Source organism: Physella acuta, unplaced genomic scaffold (assembly GCF_028476545.2).
Source record: "Physella acuta isolate Inbredline_101_S28 unplaced genomic scaffold, ASM2847654v3 ptg000154l, whole genome shotgun sequence".
Classification (NCBI taxonomy): domain Eukaryota; kingdom Metazoa; phylum Mollusca; class Gastropoda; family Physidae; genus Physella; species Physella acuta.
The window spans coordinates 78,744-95,000 of record NW_026731673.1 but is presented as its reverse complement, the minus strand read 5'-3'; positions in this window follow the sequence as shown (position 1 = coordinate 95,000).

Below are 16,257 nucleotides of genomic sequence, written 5' to 3'. Positions count from 1 at the left end.
CGTCCAAATCTTTCTAATGCCTGCATTTCGTTTCGCTGCTTTTCTCCAGTTTTTGTTTTTTTGTTTCGAATTCTCTGGGCTTCGAACGATCTGGATTTTGTGCCGAGGCAAGGGGCGCTCTTGAGCCTGTCAGGGGCGGGACAATGAAGGGGAGGGGGCGATAGGCCCACTCACGCTGTGGATTGGGGGCTTTCGAGGCCAATAGCTGGCGTTCATTGGGGTGACGTCTGTAGCTGCAGCTATGATTAATTTGGCTGTGTGTGTGTGGGGGGGGGGGGGGGGGTGGGGGGGTCAGGTTCACTGTAACCAAGGCTTGCAGTAAAAAAAAAAAGATTTTAATAAAATGGGCTTGGTATGGGCGTTTATATTTGTGTTAGTAACGGCTTTGGTTTTGATGGATATGGATTTGATAGCGGTGTGGGCTTTGATTGAAGTTTGTTGTTTTAAGGGCTTCCTTTGGGCTTCAAATTGGGTTGAGTGAGTCTGGGATGCGGCAAACTAAGGGGCTTTCGCCGTACCTAAAGCAAGGAGGCTTTAAGAGGGCTTGGGTCGAAAGTTGCGACTGGAGTGAATGAGTGGACGAGAGAGTTTAAAATGTCACTCCCCAGATTATCGTAGAAATATAAGAAATATTTATAGAGCAATACGCCGTAATCTTTATTGCTGTAAAGATCTGTAAGGACCTAGTTAAATACGTGTGAGTTAAACTCCACAGATGCAAGAAACCAATCAGTTTGTAGTTCAATTAATCTTTTATTTTGTCATATTAGTTCAAATTTGGTCTCATATTGTTGTCACATCGTTTGGTGCTGTTTTATTATGTCCCATTTTTGTGCCATTTTTATATTACTCTGTTGTGTCACAATGTTGTGTTATACTGTCATGGTGTCACATAGTTATGTCACATTATTGTGTCACATTTGTAGTCACATTTTTATGTGACGATGCTGTGACAATTTTGTGTGACAATGTTGTGTCACATTTAATGTGACAAGGTTGTGTGACAATGTTGTGTCACTACATGCTGTGTAACATTGTCGCCACATAAACCAAACACACATATGGAAGTATCCTGAATGAGTGAAGGACAGTCGTGTTACGCATGCGTCAAGTGGCGTTAGTCATTCCACTCTGAATGGACGGCGCCATCTTGAATGTGTCGACACTTGGGCTCACTTCATTCATACTGGGAGGTGGGAGTGTTTGGTTGGGGGGGGGGGGAGGGGGTGGGAGTGTTTGGTGGGGGGGGGGTCATGGTGGGGGAGGGGGTGTCAATGTGGGAGAATACCGGGAGGTGGGGGTGTTTGGTGGGAGGGGGGTGTCAATGGTGGAGTGTTTGGTGGGGGGGTGTCTATGTGGGGGAGGGGTGAGGGAAGATGATGTTAAAGTTGATGCCTCATCAGAAATACATATCTCTGTGTTTGTGGGGTCAGTACAGTGCTGGAGCTAATTAAGGCTACATCATATTTTCGGTAACTCAGCTCGAGTCTGTTTGTATCTAATTAGCAAATCAAAGCTAAGGGTATTAGTAAGATCAGTTATCGATTATAAAAAATTTCACCATCCACTCCCCCCTAACAACACCCACCCCCACACCCCCAACACTCCCCGACTTCCCCGGGACACCCCCCCCCCACACACACACACACCACCACCACCGATGTCACCGCCGACCTGAGACCCGCTAATCGTGACACTAACGTGAGAGTCGACGTGACACCGACGTGACTCTAGCGCCCTCGGAGCCCTACAGCCGTGTCAGGGCTCGTGTGTCCACGTGACCTCGGGACATGCGCATGACAACAGCAGGCGTGGGCCACACTTCCGCTCGTGTGATGGAAGCCCGACAATGTCGACTGGTTTGTCAGTCCAGGGACACTGGGGGCGGGGTGGGGGGGGGGGGGGGGGTGTTGGTCGGACATCACTCAAAGCTATTGCACTAATCACATATCAGCAAATTCACATCAAAACATCACATAGCCAGGCACCAGCTATACATCACTACATCACTATAACCAGTGACAAACTATATGTATTGTTAAATCATGTTGGCGTGCATATAGAAAAGCAAACATGTGTACAGTAAGTACCGCAGTATTTAAGTGTGTACAGTATATAAATAGGCACGTGCTCTTGTCATTAACACGTGACCGGATGTCGCACGCTGGTGTGGGTGGGGGTGTGGGTGGGCCCCTCCAAAGTTCGGCCTCGGTGGGCCCGGAACTCTCAAGTTGCATCTCAAGTGTCCGTTTCTTGTCTCGTGCCTGGATTTTGACCCTCCTCCACCATCTTCGTACCTTATTTTGTTTTCTTTCGTTGGTAAACAAAAACAGATCACGCGTGATTAAGCTGTTACTATATTTAGAACTGTTAAAAAAGATTTGTAGTGATGTCATTTCTTTTTTTCTATCAGAAACCTTACCCAGAATATCTGTATCCGGATGTTAGACTTTGTTTCGAAACGTAAAGATAACCAAATGTTATCGGAAAAATACCGGATAAAATATAATGAAGCATTATCTAAAACTGCAAGTAGGAAGCTAAAAATGACGTAACTACAACTTAATCTGGATGAGAAAATGTTATTGGAAGAAGTTTTAAAGTGGGTCATAGCCAGGTAGTTGAAAGATATCTAACCCTGGAAAGTGGGGGGGGGGGGGGGGGCATGTCGTCAGATTGCAATTGTTTTGGTAGGGTGGAAAAACAGATGGAATACCCAGGGTAGTGGCGCCACTAGGCCTGGTAAAGATCATTGTTGTAAGACAAAAATTACAGCAAATAAGTCACAGGAACAAAAGACGCAGTTGTGTATTTGAGCCTGTGGCGTAAATTATCCTATAGTGTAGTTTCTATATTATGAAAATAAAATTCGGATGATTATTATTATAGACTATGATAATGCTTTTAAAGTTTATAAATCTTTTATTTAAAAATCCCCCCTGTTTTTATAATTATACATACAAATAAACCGGGAGTGATCTCCCCTAAACTTTCTCGAATATTCTTATATAAAATAACAGGGGATGGGAACTCGGCTATAGACATGATTTTTAATCCATTTTAAATACTTAAAGTTTTAAAAATAGAATAAAATCTCGTAGACAAAAGAATTGCACACCAAGTGAACGCCAAATAAAAAAGTGCATAAAAGTGCGCAATATTAATAGTACTTTAAAAATTTACATTAGTTTTTTGAGAAATCGGAAGTAGCGTAAATTACTACTTCCGGTAAACGGAAATTACTCAAAATTCAAAAGAAGGTAGAGAATTAGATCTTTTACTTACATGTGAAATTTCATTTATCTATCTGAAATAGTACTTAAGTTATAGGCTTTTGAAAAATTCAAAGTAGGAAAAGTACCACTACCGGTTATCGGAAATCGCTCAAAAGTTGATACGGATCTACGATTTTGATAAAAAACTTATATATGAAATTTCATCAACCTAGCTGTAACGGTACTCAAGTTATCGTGTTTACACACGGACACACACACACACACAGACAGACACACAGACATACGGACAAGATTGCAAAATTATGTTTTTCCGTAAAAATCTCGATTATTTTTTTTTTCATGATTACAATACTTTCTCTATACTTCGTATATACGAGAAAGTAAAAAATACGCTATTTTCAACAAATAAATAAAAATATTTCTTAGAACACTTTTTGTGATTTTTTTCTGTGACTTTTTTTACGATTATTTTTTTTTTCTTTGCAACGTTTTTTCTGTGACTTTTTTCCCCACTCACCCTGAGAATACACACTACGGTAACACACTAATAACTCCTAGATAGATAAGCATTGGTGTCACCCGGTGCTGTCCGAACCCCTGACCCACCTTCTGACCCCACTGATCCAATCCCGTGAGTGACAAAAGTTGACCCTAACCCACGTGATTCAGATAATTTCCCCGAGCCCTCTACATCGGGCCGAGTTAAATTTTTAAACTCTTTATCTTTCCGACGGCGTTCTCTGGGTGTACCCTGCCAGTCAAGTGGGGCTGTTTTTTCTCAAAGGTCACCCCCAAATGCCACCTCCCTGCTGAGGCGACATAAAAAGTGCCCGCATGTCGGGGAAAAAACGTTGCCTCCCCTGTGGTCAGTTTAATGTCGGCGTGTTTGATATCATGGGAGCTGGGCCAGAATGGTTGATGAACAGCTTTAGACGGATGGATGACAGCTTTAGACAGCAAGGTACAACTTTGGACATCAGGGCGACAGCTTTGGACAGCAGGGCGACAGCTTTGGACAGCAGGACGACAACTTTGGACAGCAAGGGGACAGCTTTGGACAGCAAGGGGACAGCTTTGGACATCAAGGGGACAGCTTTGGACAGCAGGGCGACAGCTTTGGACAGCAGGGCGACAGCTTTGGACAGCAGGGCGACAGCTTTGGACAGCAGGGCGACAGGTTTAATCAGCTAGATGAGGGACAGCTTTGAACAGCAGGGCGCCATCTTTGAATGACCTTTACGGCTTATTCCGATAGGATTGACAGATGTTGATAAAAGTAAACAAAAATAATGTGTGTAAAAATAGCTTATAACCGTGTGGGGTTTCCCTTTAAGGCTGCTGACTGTAACACTGTGCACGGACATCTAGAACAAAAAACTAGCACCACCTCCCAAAATTAGCATCTAGCACCACCAACCAACATTAGCACCTAGCACAACCAATCAACATTAGCACCTAGCACCACCACCCATTAGCACCCAGCACCACCACCACCCAACATTAGCACCTAGCACCACCACCCAACATTAGCACCTAGCACCACCACCCAACATTAGCACCTAGCACCACCACCCAACATTAGCACCTAGCACCACCACCCAACATTAGCACCTAGCACCACCACCCAACATTAGCACCTAGCACCACCACCCAACATTAGCACCTAGCACCACCCAACATTAGCACCTAGCACCACCACCCTACATTAGCACCTAGCACCACCACCCAACATTAGCACCTAGCACCACCACCCTACATTAGCACCTTGCACCACCACCCAACATTAGCACCTAGCACCACCACCCATTAGCACCTAGCACCACCACCACCACCCAACATTGGCACCTAGCACCACCACCACCCAACATTGGCACCTAGCACCACCACCACCACCCAACATTAGCACCTAGCACCACCACCCAACATTAGCACCTAGCACCACCACCCAACATTAGCACCTAGCACCACCACCCAACATTAGCACCTAGCACCACCACCCTACATTAGCACCTAGCACCACCACCCAACATTAGCACCTAGCACCGAAACCCAACATTAGCACCTACCAGATGGTTCAACCACCCAGCGCGATCATCATTTACAACCAACATTTTAGAGCAATATGACAACACCAACAATGATCACATGAAGCAAACACGACTCCAACTCTGAAACACGCTCCCACTCTGAAACACGCTCCCACTCTGAAACACGCTCCCACTCTCTGTTAACTACCTCGTCTGAGTGTTTCTCGAACCCGCCCCATCCTACCTCAGCCGACCGCGACCATTATCGAATTGACAGGGGGAAAAAACGGAAATCATTTCCTCGCTCTATAGCGTCGTCGCCAATTCCATTTTGTGCCGGAAATGACCGTTTCCCCGATAAACCGGTTATTTTATGTTTGATTATCTCCGTCACTTCCGGTTAATGGCGGGCCGCCCACACGTGCTCCGGTACGTCGGGCTGTAGTCGTTCCTATTGGACAATAACAAATCCTGTTTTTTTATCCAATCGAATTTTACGAAAAAAAAATATTCCGACCAGGATACGAGTATTCTCCTCTGTGTGAGTGTGTTTGTGCGTGTGTGCGTATGTGAGCGTGTGTGCGTATGTAAGCGAGTGTGTGTATGTGTGCGCGTGTGTGTATGAGTGAGTGTGTATGAGTGTGTATGGTGTTAAAAAAACTAATTAAAGTGGGTATATCTCACACTAAAGAGGTGTGTGAGTCAGCGTTACATTCAGGGTGATAGGACAATGATGAGGTTGTTGGTGGGGTGACGCCTTTAGGGAGGTACAGGCTGTGACGTCATAACTTTACGGGAGGGGGGGAAGGCTATGACGTCACAACCGTCAGGGTGTGACGTCATACCTTTACGGGTCTGGAGGCTGTGACGTTACAGCTTTAGGTAGAAAGAGTCACAGAAGTTGTAATAAAAAATGAAAAGACCGTACTAAAAATGGTTGAACATTGAACTACAGACCGGAAATTTATTGTGAGAACAAAACATTGGTTCAACCACAAGATGGAAACAAAGTTGAACCGCAGACCAATTCACGTTGCACCATAGACTAGACAAGCTGAACCAATTCACGTTGCACCATAGACTAGACAAGCTGAACCATAGACTAGACAAGCTGAACCATAGACTAGACAAGCTGAACCATAGACTAGACAAGCTGAACCATAAACTAGACAAGCTGAACCATAGACTAGACAAGCTGAACCATAGACTAGACAGGCTGAACCATAGACTAGACAAGCTGAACCATAGACTAGACAAGCTGAACCACTTCATGTTGAACCATAGACTAGACAAGCTGAACCATAGACTAGACAAGCTGAACCATAGACTAGACAAGCTGAACCATAGACTAGACAAGCTGAACCATAGACTAGACAAGCTGAACCACTTCATGTTGAACCATAGACTAGACAAGCTGAACCATAGACTAGACAAGCTGAACCATAGACTAGACAAGCTGAACCATAGACTAGACAAGCTGAACCATAAACTAGACAAGCTGAACCATAGACTAGACAAGCTGAACCATAGACTAGACAGGCTGAACCATAGACTAGACAAGCTGAACCATAGACTAGACAAGCTGAACCACTTCATGTTGAACCATAGACTAGACAAGCTGAACCATAGACTAGACAAGCTGAACCATAGACTAGACAAGCTGAACCATAGACTAGACAAGCTGAACCATAGACTAGACAAGCTGAACCACTTCATGTTGAACCATAGACTAGACAAGCTGAACCATAGACTAGACAAGCTGAACCACTTCATGTTGAACCATAGACTAGACAAGCTGAACCATAGACTAGACAAGCTGAACCACTTCATGTTGAACCATAGACTAGACAAGCTGAACCATAGACTAGACAAGCTGAACCACTTCATGTTGAACCATAGACTAGACAAGCTGAACCATAGACTAGACAAGCTGAACCACTTCATGTTGAACCATAGACTAGACAAGCTGAACCATAGACTAGACAAGCTGAACCATAGACTAGACAAGCTGAACCATAGACTAGACAAGCTGAACCACAACACGGAAATCTCTTCATCCACTGGGCGTTGTCTCCCTGGTCGAGTGAACGCTCTGACAGCCCAGAAGGTAGGGGGTTCGGATCTGTCGGGAGATTGATGGGTGCATGTCATTAGTGCAATTAGTAACCACTTGGTCATCTTTACAAATCTTTATTTTTGTGAGCAGAGTAGGAGGGGTCTATGCCACCCCGAGTGAGAATAGTTGGGTCGGAGGGGTCTGTGCCACCCCGAGTGAGAATAGTTGGGTCGGAGGGGTCTGTGCCACCCCGAGTGAGAATAGTTGGGTGGGAGGGGTATGTCTCATCCCGAGTGAGAATAGTTGGGTGGGAGGGGTCTGTCTCAACCCGAGTGAGAATAGTTGGGTGGGAGGTGTCTATGCCACCCCAAGTGAGAATAGTTAGGTAGGAGGGGTCTGTCTTACCCCGAGTGAGTAGTTGGGTGGGAGGTGTCTATGCCACCCCAAGTGAGAATAGTTAGGTAGGAGGGGTCTGTCTTACCCCGAGTGAGTAGTTGGGTGGGAGGTGTCTATGCCACCCCAAGTGAGAATAGTTAGGTAGGAGGGGTCTGTCTTACCCCGAGTGAGTAGTTGGGTGGGAGGTGTCTATGCCACCCCAAGTGAGAATAGTTAGGTAGGAGGGGTCTGTCTTACCCCGAGTGAGTAGTTGGGTGGGAGGTGTCTATGCCACCCCAAGTGAGAATAGTTAGGTAGGAGGGGTCTGTCTTACCCCGAGTGAGTAGTTGGGTGGGAGGTGTCTATGCCACCCCAAGTGAGAATAGTTAGGTAGGAGGGGTCTGTCTTACCCCGAGTGAGTAGTTGGGTGGGAGGTGTCTATGCCACCCCAAGTGAGAATAGTTAGGTAGGAGGGGTCTGTCTTACCCCGAGTGAGTAGTTGGGTGGGAGGTGTCTATGCCACCCCAAGTGAGAATAGTTAGGTAGGAGGGGTCTGTCTTACCCCGAGTGAGTAGTTGGGTGGGAGGTGTCTATGCCACCCCAAGTGAGAATAGTTAGGTAGGAGGGGTCTGTCTTACCCCGAGTGAGTAGTTGGGTGGGAGGTGTCTATGCCACCCCAAGTGAGAATAGTTAGGTAGGAGGGGTCTGTCTTACCCCGAGTGAGTAGTTGGGTGGGAGGTGTCTATGCCACCCCAAGTGAGAATAGTTAGGTAGGAGGGGTCTGTCTTACCCCGAGTGAGTAGTTGGGTGGGAGGTGTCTATGCCACCCCAAGTGAGAATAGTTAGGTAGGAGGGGTCTGTCTTACCCCGAGTGAGTAGTTGGGTGGGGGGAGGGTGGTTGTGTCACCCCCCGGGGTCTGAAACCAAATGAGGTGATATTTGTGTTATTGAAAGCCTTTTTTAATATATAACTCCTCTATACAAGAGATGACATGCAAGAATTATTGTGTTAAGTCAGGTTAGATTATTTAAAAAAAAATTTGTTTCGCATTTGTTCTTTGAGTGTGTGTGTGGGGGGGGGGGTGAAGTAGTGAGGATCCCTCTACTTCACCGCGGTAAAAAAAAAAACAAGTCGTTAAGATTGAAATGGTTTATCCCGGTACTTGCTTTATAAATGAATTAACCCCCTTGAAAAAAACAAAATTCCCTCTAATCCCGCTTGAGGGAGGTAATTTGAAGAGTTCTGAACGCGTTGACTTACCTCCACTTGACACTGGGCGTCACAAAATGAAAGGACACGATGACGTCACGACGCAGACGACACGTTTTGCTTGCGGGTTGTATAATTGTGCTCCATCTGTGGGGTACCTACATCACTCGCCCCAACGCCGCCACATTCAAACTCAGACATAACGACACAATGGCGGGAAATAAAAATCTGGACAGTCATTGGCCGGGGATTTCTGGGAATTCTCGAGATGCTATTTATAGAACTATTTGTTGAGGGTACTTGGTGCTTTTTATATCCGGGTTATCGCCCTTTAAAAATAAATGCGTTATCGATTTCAAGTATTTTACAGTTGTTTTGAAATAAAATATCTAAGCGGGGAATGTGGTTATGGATACATGGGCAGTGTAAACATAAGCGGAGCCGTCTACCACACAGACGTGTGGCATGTAGCACCGTTCTCAGCACAGTTCCCTGCATTTGCAAGTTCTACACCATCTACCTTTAACAACATTCACCTACAATAGCTATCTACAACAACCACCTACAACAACCACCTACAACATCCACCTACAACATCCACCTACAACATCCACCTACAACATCCACCTACAACATCCACCAACAACATCCACCTACGACATCCACCTACAACATCCACCTACAACATCCACCTACAACATCCACCTACAACATCCACCTACAGCAAACATCCACCTACAACTGCCAACAACACCAGAATGAAACTGGAATCCTGCGAAGTCTATACTTGCCCTCTTACCCGACCCTATTCGACAGGACAAATACCGTGTGTACAGTGTCCCTAGGTTTAGTGCCTATCACGTGACACCCCGACCCTATTCGACAGGACAAATACCGTGTGTACAGTGTCCCTAGGTTTAGTGCCTATCACGTGACACCCCGACCCTATACGACAGGACAAATACCGTGTGTACAGTGTCCCTAGGTTTAGTGGCTATCACGTGACACTATTCGACAGGACAAATACCGTGTGTACAGTGTCCCTAGGTTTAGTGCCTATCACGTGACACCCCGACCCTATACGACAGGACAAATACCGTGTGTACAGTGTCCCTAGGTTTAGTGGCTATCACGTGACCCTATTCGACAAATACCGTGTGTAGAGTGTCCCTAGGTTTAGTGCCTATCACGTGACACCCCGACCCTATTCGACAGGACAAATACCGTGTGTACAGTGTCCCTAGGTTCAGTGGCTATCACGTGACCCTATTCGACAGGACAAATACCGTGTGTACAGTGTCCCTAGGTTTAGTACCTATCACGTGACACGTACATAAAACCAAATCTCTCAATTGGGCTGGTGTCAGCTCCACGATAATTTACACCTTTCGCACCGCCATTTTTTACACCCCTGGTCTAAAAATAGCGCCCCTATCCATAGAAGTACGTGGGGTGGAGTGGCTGTATATATTGTGTTCACACCCCTGTGGACGGGGGTCTGGCTGATTACAACCCGGGCTACAACCGACGGGGTCGTAAATTTGGCTCAAGTTGGGTCGAGGGTGGATGTGAACAAGTTCGGCAGTTCAACTTATAGGTGTGGCTCGTTGAGGCGGGGGGGGGGGGGGTAATCGATTTATCTATATAAGTCTTATCTGTAAGGTAAAGTATATGCGATACGTATTTGTATTAGGGAGAGATAGTCACCCGCGGTTTGTGTTTTGTAGAGTGGGGGGGGGGGGGGGGGGGGGTGGGGTGGATTAGATTGGTGAAGTGCCGGGTGGGGGAGGGGCGTGGTGGGCTGTTAAATGTCTGGTGACATGGGAAAGATGACATGCGCAGTTATCGTTTTTTTTCCGTGTTTTTATATCAGGAGAGGTCAAATGAAGGTCGCTGAAATGACACACATTTTAGTATACAGATGTACAGGGCACACCTGCATGCCACCTGCATCCCATAACTCCATCTATACCTGCACCCCATACATGCACTCCATGACTCCATCTATACATGCACCTTGTACATGCATCCCATAACTTCATCTATACATGCACCTCATACATGCACTCCATACATGCACTTCATACATGCACTCCATACATGCACCTCGTAGCTCCATCTATCATCATAGGGTTAGTGTAAGGCTAACCAACACTACCTCTGACCAACAGTGGCTTTGACCCAACTGACCACAGACCCAACACCCAACCAACCCGCTGAGCGGATGATGATGTACTAAAGAAAACACACAGATATAAAACCGGCGAGTTACCGCCCCTTACGCCGTAAAGTGCTCGTAAAATTGTCAGCGCGTTAGTGGACGGTGCCGCTTGATGACCGGCTGCGGAAATCTAGGACCGGCTGCGGAAATCTAGCCCCGACTTTAGGGCGATGAAACTCTTTATTTCCAGCTTTTAATTCGTTATCATCCCTCGGCGTAGTCATCGTGTAAAAGAACGGCAACTGTCTAATGTAAGGTTATCTGGTCGCAACTTTTGCGACTAGACGCTATGTTCCCCCTATCACTTGATATCACTATGGTGTTGCCTGTGTGTCTCTTGTTTTTAAAACTTAATGACAACACCGGAAGTAAAGAATCAACGCCAGTTCAAGTCTCTTGGGGTTTATGGGATAACGGCTACCTTTTGATATTCGTTGGACACTACCACCTTTAACCTCTGACCAGTGGCGTAGCGAGGTCGGGTGTCACCCGGTGCGACCCTTAATGGTGTCACCCCCCCCCCCCCCAGAGGCGTTGCGACCCTTCCCGGGGACAAACTTTCAAGTTTTCGATTTGCATCCCCCCTCAAACTTTCGATTTGCACCCCCCCCCCTTCCTCAAGTTTTCGATTTGCAGCCCCCCCCCCCCCCCTCAAACTTTCGATTTGCACACACCCCCCCCCCCCCTTCAAGTTTTTCTCTATATATTTTGCTATTTTTGCCTTGGTGTCACCCCCCTAAATGGTGTCACCCGGTGCGGTCCGCATCTCCCGCACCCCCCCCCCCCTCTCCCTTTCGCTACGCCCCTGCCTCTGACCCGTCCACTTCCTTTGACAATCTATGAAATAAGTCCGAATAAGTCCAGTAAAGATAATAACGAATGTGTCTATGAAAGACGCTATGAATTTGTGTCTATGATAGTTGCCTAAGCGTGTGTCAAATATGACAGACATCTGAGTGTGTCTATGACAGACATCTGAGTGTGTCTATGACAGACATCTGAGTGTGTCTTTGACAGACATCTGAGTGTGTCTATGACAGGCATCTGAGTGTGTCTATGACAGACATCTGAGTGTGTCTATGACAGACATCTGAGTGTGTCTATGACAGACATCTGAATGTGTCTATGACAGACATCTGAGTGTGTCTATGACAGTCATCTGAGTGTGTCTATGACAGACATCTGAGTGTGTCTATTGAGGATGAGAAGGCTGCAACAGTGACTCAGTCGGAAGCGCCAAGTGCCGCCATTAAGGGGCGGTAAGTATCAGAAACAAGGGGCGGTAATTTGTCCCTTTGTGATCTTGAATTGAGTCGTGAGTTGGTGTTTGTACTTGTACTATAGGAAACAAGGGGTGGGTGAGGTGGTAAGGGGGAGGGGAAGTGGACAAATACTGGAGGCCCGGTAGTACTAGACTAAACAATTTAGTATTTATAACTAGATTTCTATATCTATTGACATTGGATTTTCTATTTTAAAAAATATACTTCGTATAACAATTATCCGAATTAGACTTTCTTAAAAATAGTTTCAATCTTTTAAATTTATGTTATTAAAACTGATACCCCGTTTATCACCCAGAATGGACGTAAAAACAGACTGTACGATGATTAATTAATTAATTAATTAATTATAAAATTATTTTATTTTTAATTTAAATAATACACCTATCTTACCAAAACCAGTACATTACATTATTTACAAGAGTGATGTAAGCTTTACGTCCGATGAAGTCAAATTTGATTTATTTTCTACCAACAAAGAATTTATTTTTTTAAAAAAAATGCATTGCGTTTTAAAAAACGTATATTTAGCATAAATAACAACAAACATCTATTTCATTATATGATTGCCTAAGAATGGTCGCTGATTACAAACTTTGAGAACCCTTGCTCTACGACTATTAAGAATAAGCGGAAGTCAACAAATGTAGGGTTTCATATTTTGTGTTCTTCGTCATCCATTACCGTGTAGACCTCGGCGTTCCCGCGACGCGAGCCTAGACGAGGGTTCGCGAGACACGTATGTTATATGACTTATGTCTCGACCAAATGACTTGGTCTAATGACTCATGTCGACTTTACGACCGTACTGCCGGGTTCTGAAGCCACGGCTCCGCTGCTTGTAGCCGTGTTTCCTAGACGCGCTTTTCCCGCTGAATTATTGCCGGGAGCGCGCATCCACCAGTGACAGTTTTTGGCTTGCATCAAAACTCCACGGCTCTCTCTAATGAGTAATGGCGGCTCTTATCGGCTTGCCACGCCCACTTCTACTTACTGCGAGATTCGCCGCTGGCAGTACTTCAACCTTATGGCTTTGTGTTAGGGTAGGGGTACGGTTAATGTGTTTTAGGTTACTGGCTTTATAGCTGTTGTGTTGGACTTAGTGCTGTTTTATAATGTGCTATTGTATTGGTCGGTCCTATTGTCTTAGTATTTGTCAGTCCTAATGTCCTTCTATATGTCAGTCCTAATGTCCTTCTATTTGTCAGTCCTAATGTACTTTTATTAGTCACCCCACATGTCATGGTATTAGTCACCTCACATGTCATTGTATTGTCGTCCCACAATGTCCCTGTATTGGTCAGCAAACATGTAATCGTTTATGTCAAAGCAAATGATTGTCTCCCAACACTGACAGTCCACCACCTTGGTCACGTAAAGAAAAACAAAGCCCCCTCTGACACGGGGTACACCGACCGTAGAGCCGCCACCAACGGGCGACTGGCTATCTAGTATAATGGACAACTTTAGTATCAAATTGTGACAATCGAAACTGCCTCAATGGAGGACCGTCCCCCACCCCACCCAGCGTCTTTGTGGAGAGAACCTCAGACTAACCTGAGTCAACTGAAGATGTTGTACGAAGGGCTTATCCCCCCCCCCCCCACATACACCTAATCCTGTCACCCAGGTCTCAATCACACACCTAGCACCCACACGACAGGTCATGACCCCAACTTGTCCGAGTACGTAGCAATTAACTGGCCCGCCCCGCACCCCGGGGACACTTCTTGTTCAAGGGGAGACCACTCTAGCCTCGATCTGATCTCCGCCACCAGGGGGAGACACAAAAAATCTTATCAAAGCGTAGCGTAAGTCTTTTTATTGTGTGGGTTGTGATACGGTTTGGAGCCTGCGTCACAGTCTGTTTGAAACAAATGAACACTCAGTTGACGGTTATTAAAGTAGGGTTGTTAAAAAGGTAGGTAGATGTGTGTTGTAGGTTGGGTGGGGCTGTTGTAGCAGGTGGGGGCTGGTTATGGATAATGTGGCTGTTATAGAGGGTACAATAAAGTGTGTGTGTGGGGGGGGGGGGCTGTATCGATTGAACTACCAATACATTCCATGATCATGAGGTTCGCGGCCTGATTTGCGGGGACTCGAACCCTGAACTTCTAGATAGTGTGCCACCATGCCAGCCAGCCCACCGTACGTTCATTGCTCTTGCACGACTAACTCAGAAGGAATCTTCAATAGTCCTTAGATTAGGTTTAGAGTAAGGCCTATGTTGATGGCGTTCAATGTGATCCTTCGGTCGTCGTGCTAAACTACTAGGACGAAAACTCATTAAATTAAATCAGGCTGCGAGCTTTAATGAGTACATTATCTCTTGCGACCGGAAGTCATTAGCATCTACACCTGTTCGTCTGCTGTAAGAGTTTTTATTTTTTCATTAACGCGGGTCGTTGGCCTTCCTTTGAAAAAATGACGGCCACTTTATGGGAAATTTTCTGCCATGTCGACGGCTCGTGTTGCCGCGGGCCACCTTTTAAACACTGCCCATCCTCGGCTCTTTTAAGTGTCAAACCCTTTGACCAGTCCATGTGACACCCCCTCCCCTCACCCCCGGGGGGTCTCTCTGACATCACTAATGGATTACCTGTGACGCCAGGTGTGGCCACCGTCGTCTGCTAGTCGGGTTGCTGTGATCTCTTTGACGCGTCCGTCTGTCATTCAGAGGACCTTTTGTCTGAGTGATAATCCGATATTTTTTTTGAATAGTCACATTAGGTCATATGAAAACCTTGCCCATAAGGTCATCTGGAAACCTGACCATTAGGTCATCTGGAAACCTGACCATTAGGTCATCTGGAAACCTGACCATTAGGTCATCTGGAAACCTGACCATTAGGTCATCTGGAAACCTGACCATTAGGTCATCTGGAAACCTGACCATAGGTCATCTGGAAACCTGACCATTAGGTCATACCGATACCGCTTAGCATCTTTCAGAATGCTTCCACTAGATTTAGTTGTTTTTTTTAAACTCCTAATTGAACTTGTGCTGCTAATGACCACTAGATGACCTTGACGTTCAACATTTTTGTATGCATAATTCGGACTGTGTCTATTGTCTGAATAGAGAAAAACCGAGAAGACAAATTATGATTAAGCAAAAAGTGTTGTATTTGGGGTTACCAAGTGCACCGTCTTTTAACACACCGTCACAAATTACTTCCGGTTGTTGTGTTATGTAACTGTGTAGTTCAGTGTGTTACATCATTGTGTGTGTATTTCAGTGTGTTGTGTAACTGTATGTAGTTCAAACTAGTGTGTAGTGGAAACCGTTATGTAACAGTGTGTATAGTTCAGTGTGTTAGGTAACTATGTGTAGTTCAGTGTTATGTAACCGTTGTGTGTAGTGGAAACTGTTATGTAACAGTGTGTTATGTAACTGTGTGTAGTTCAGTGTGTTATGGAGCAGTGTGTGTAGTTGAAACAGTGCTGTGTTACTGTGTGTGTTCAAACCGTGTGTTATGTGACTACAACATGTTGGCATCGCCGCGATATTCTGGTGGTATTTCATCGCCATTCTCCACCGCTCTACCAAGGTGTAATTAGCATTAGGGATAATTAGAGGTACGGTTGTCCGCCCCTTATGTAAACAAGATACGATAATTGGTAATTAACAAGTTGGATGTAGCTTACATACAGTGTGAAGTTAGGAGAGAGGGGTGTTGGTCAATACGGTAGCGCGTGGCTGTGACACCTGGCTTGGCTCGAGGATTCGAACCCCCATAGCTTACATACAGTGTGAAAGTGGGAGAGAGGGGTGTTGGTCAATACGGTAGCGTGTGGCTGTGACACCTGGCTTGGCTCTTGAGGATTTGAACCCACCGAGGGTAAACT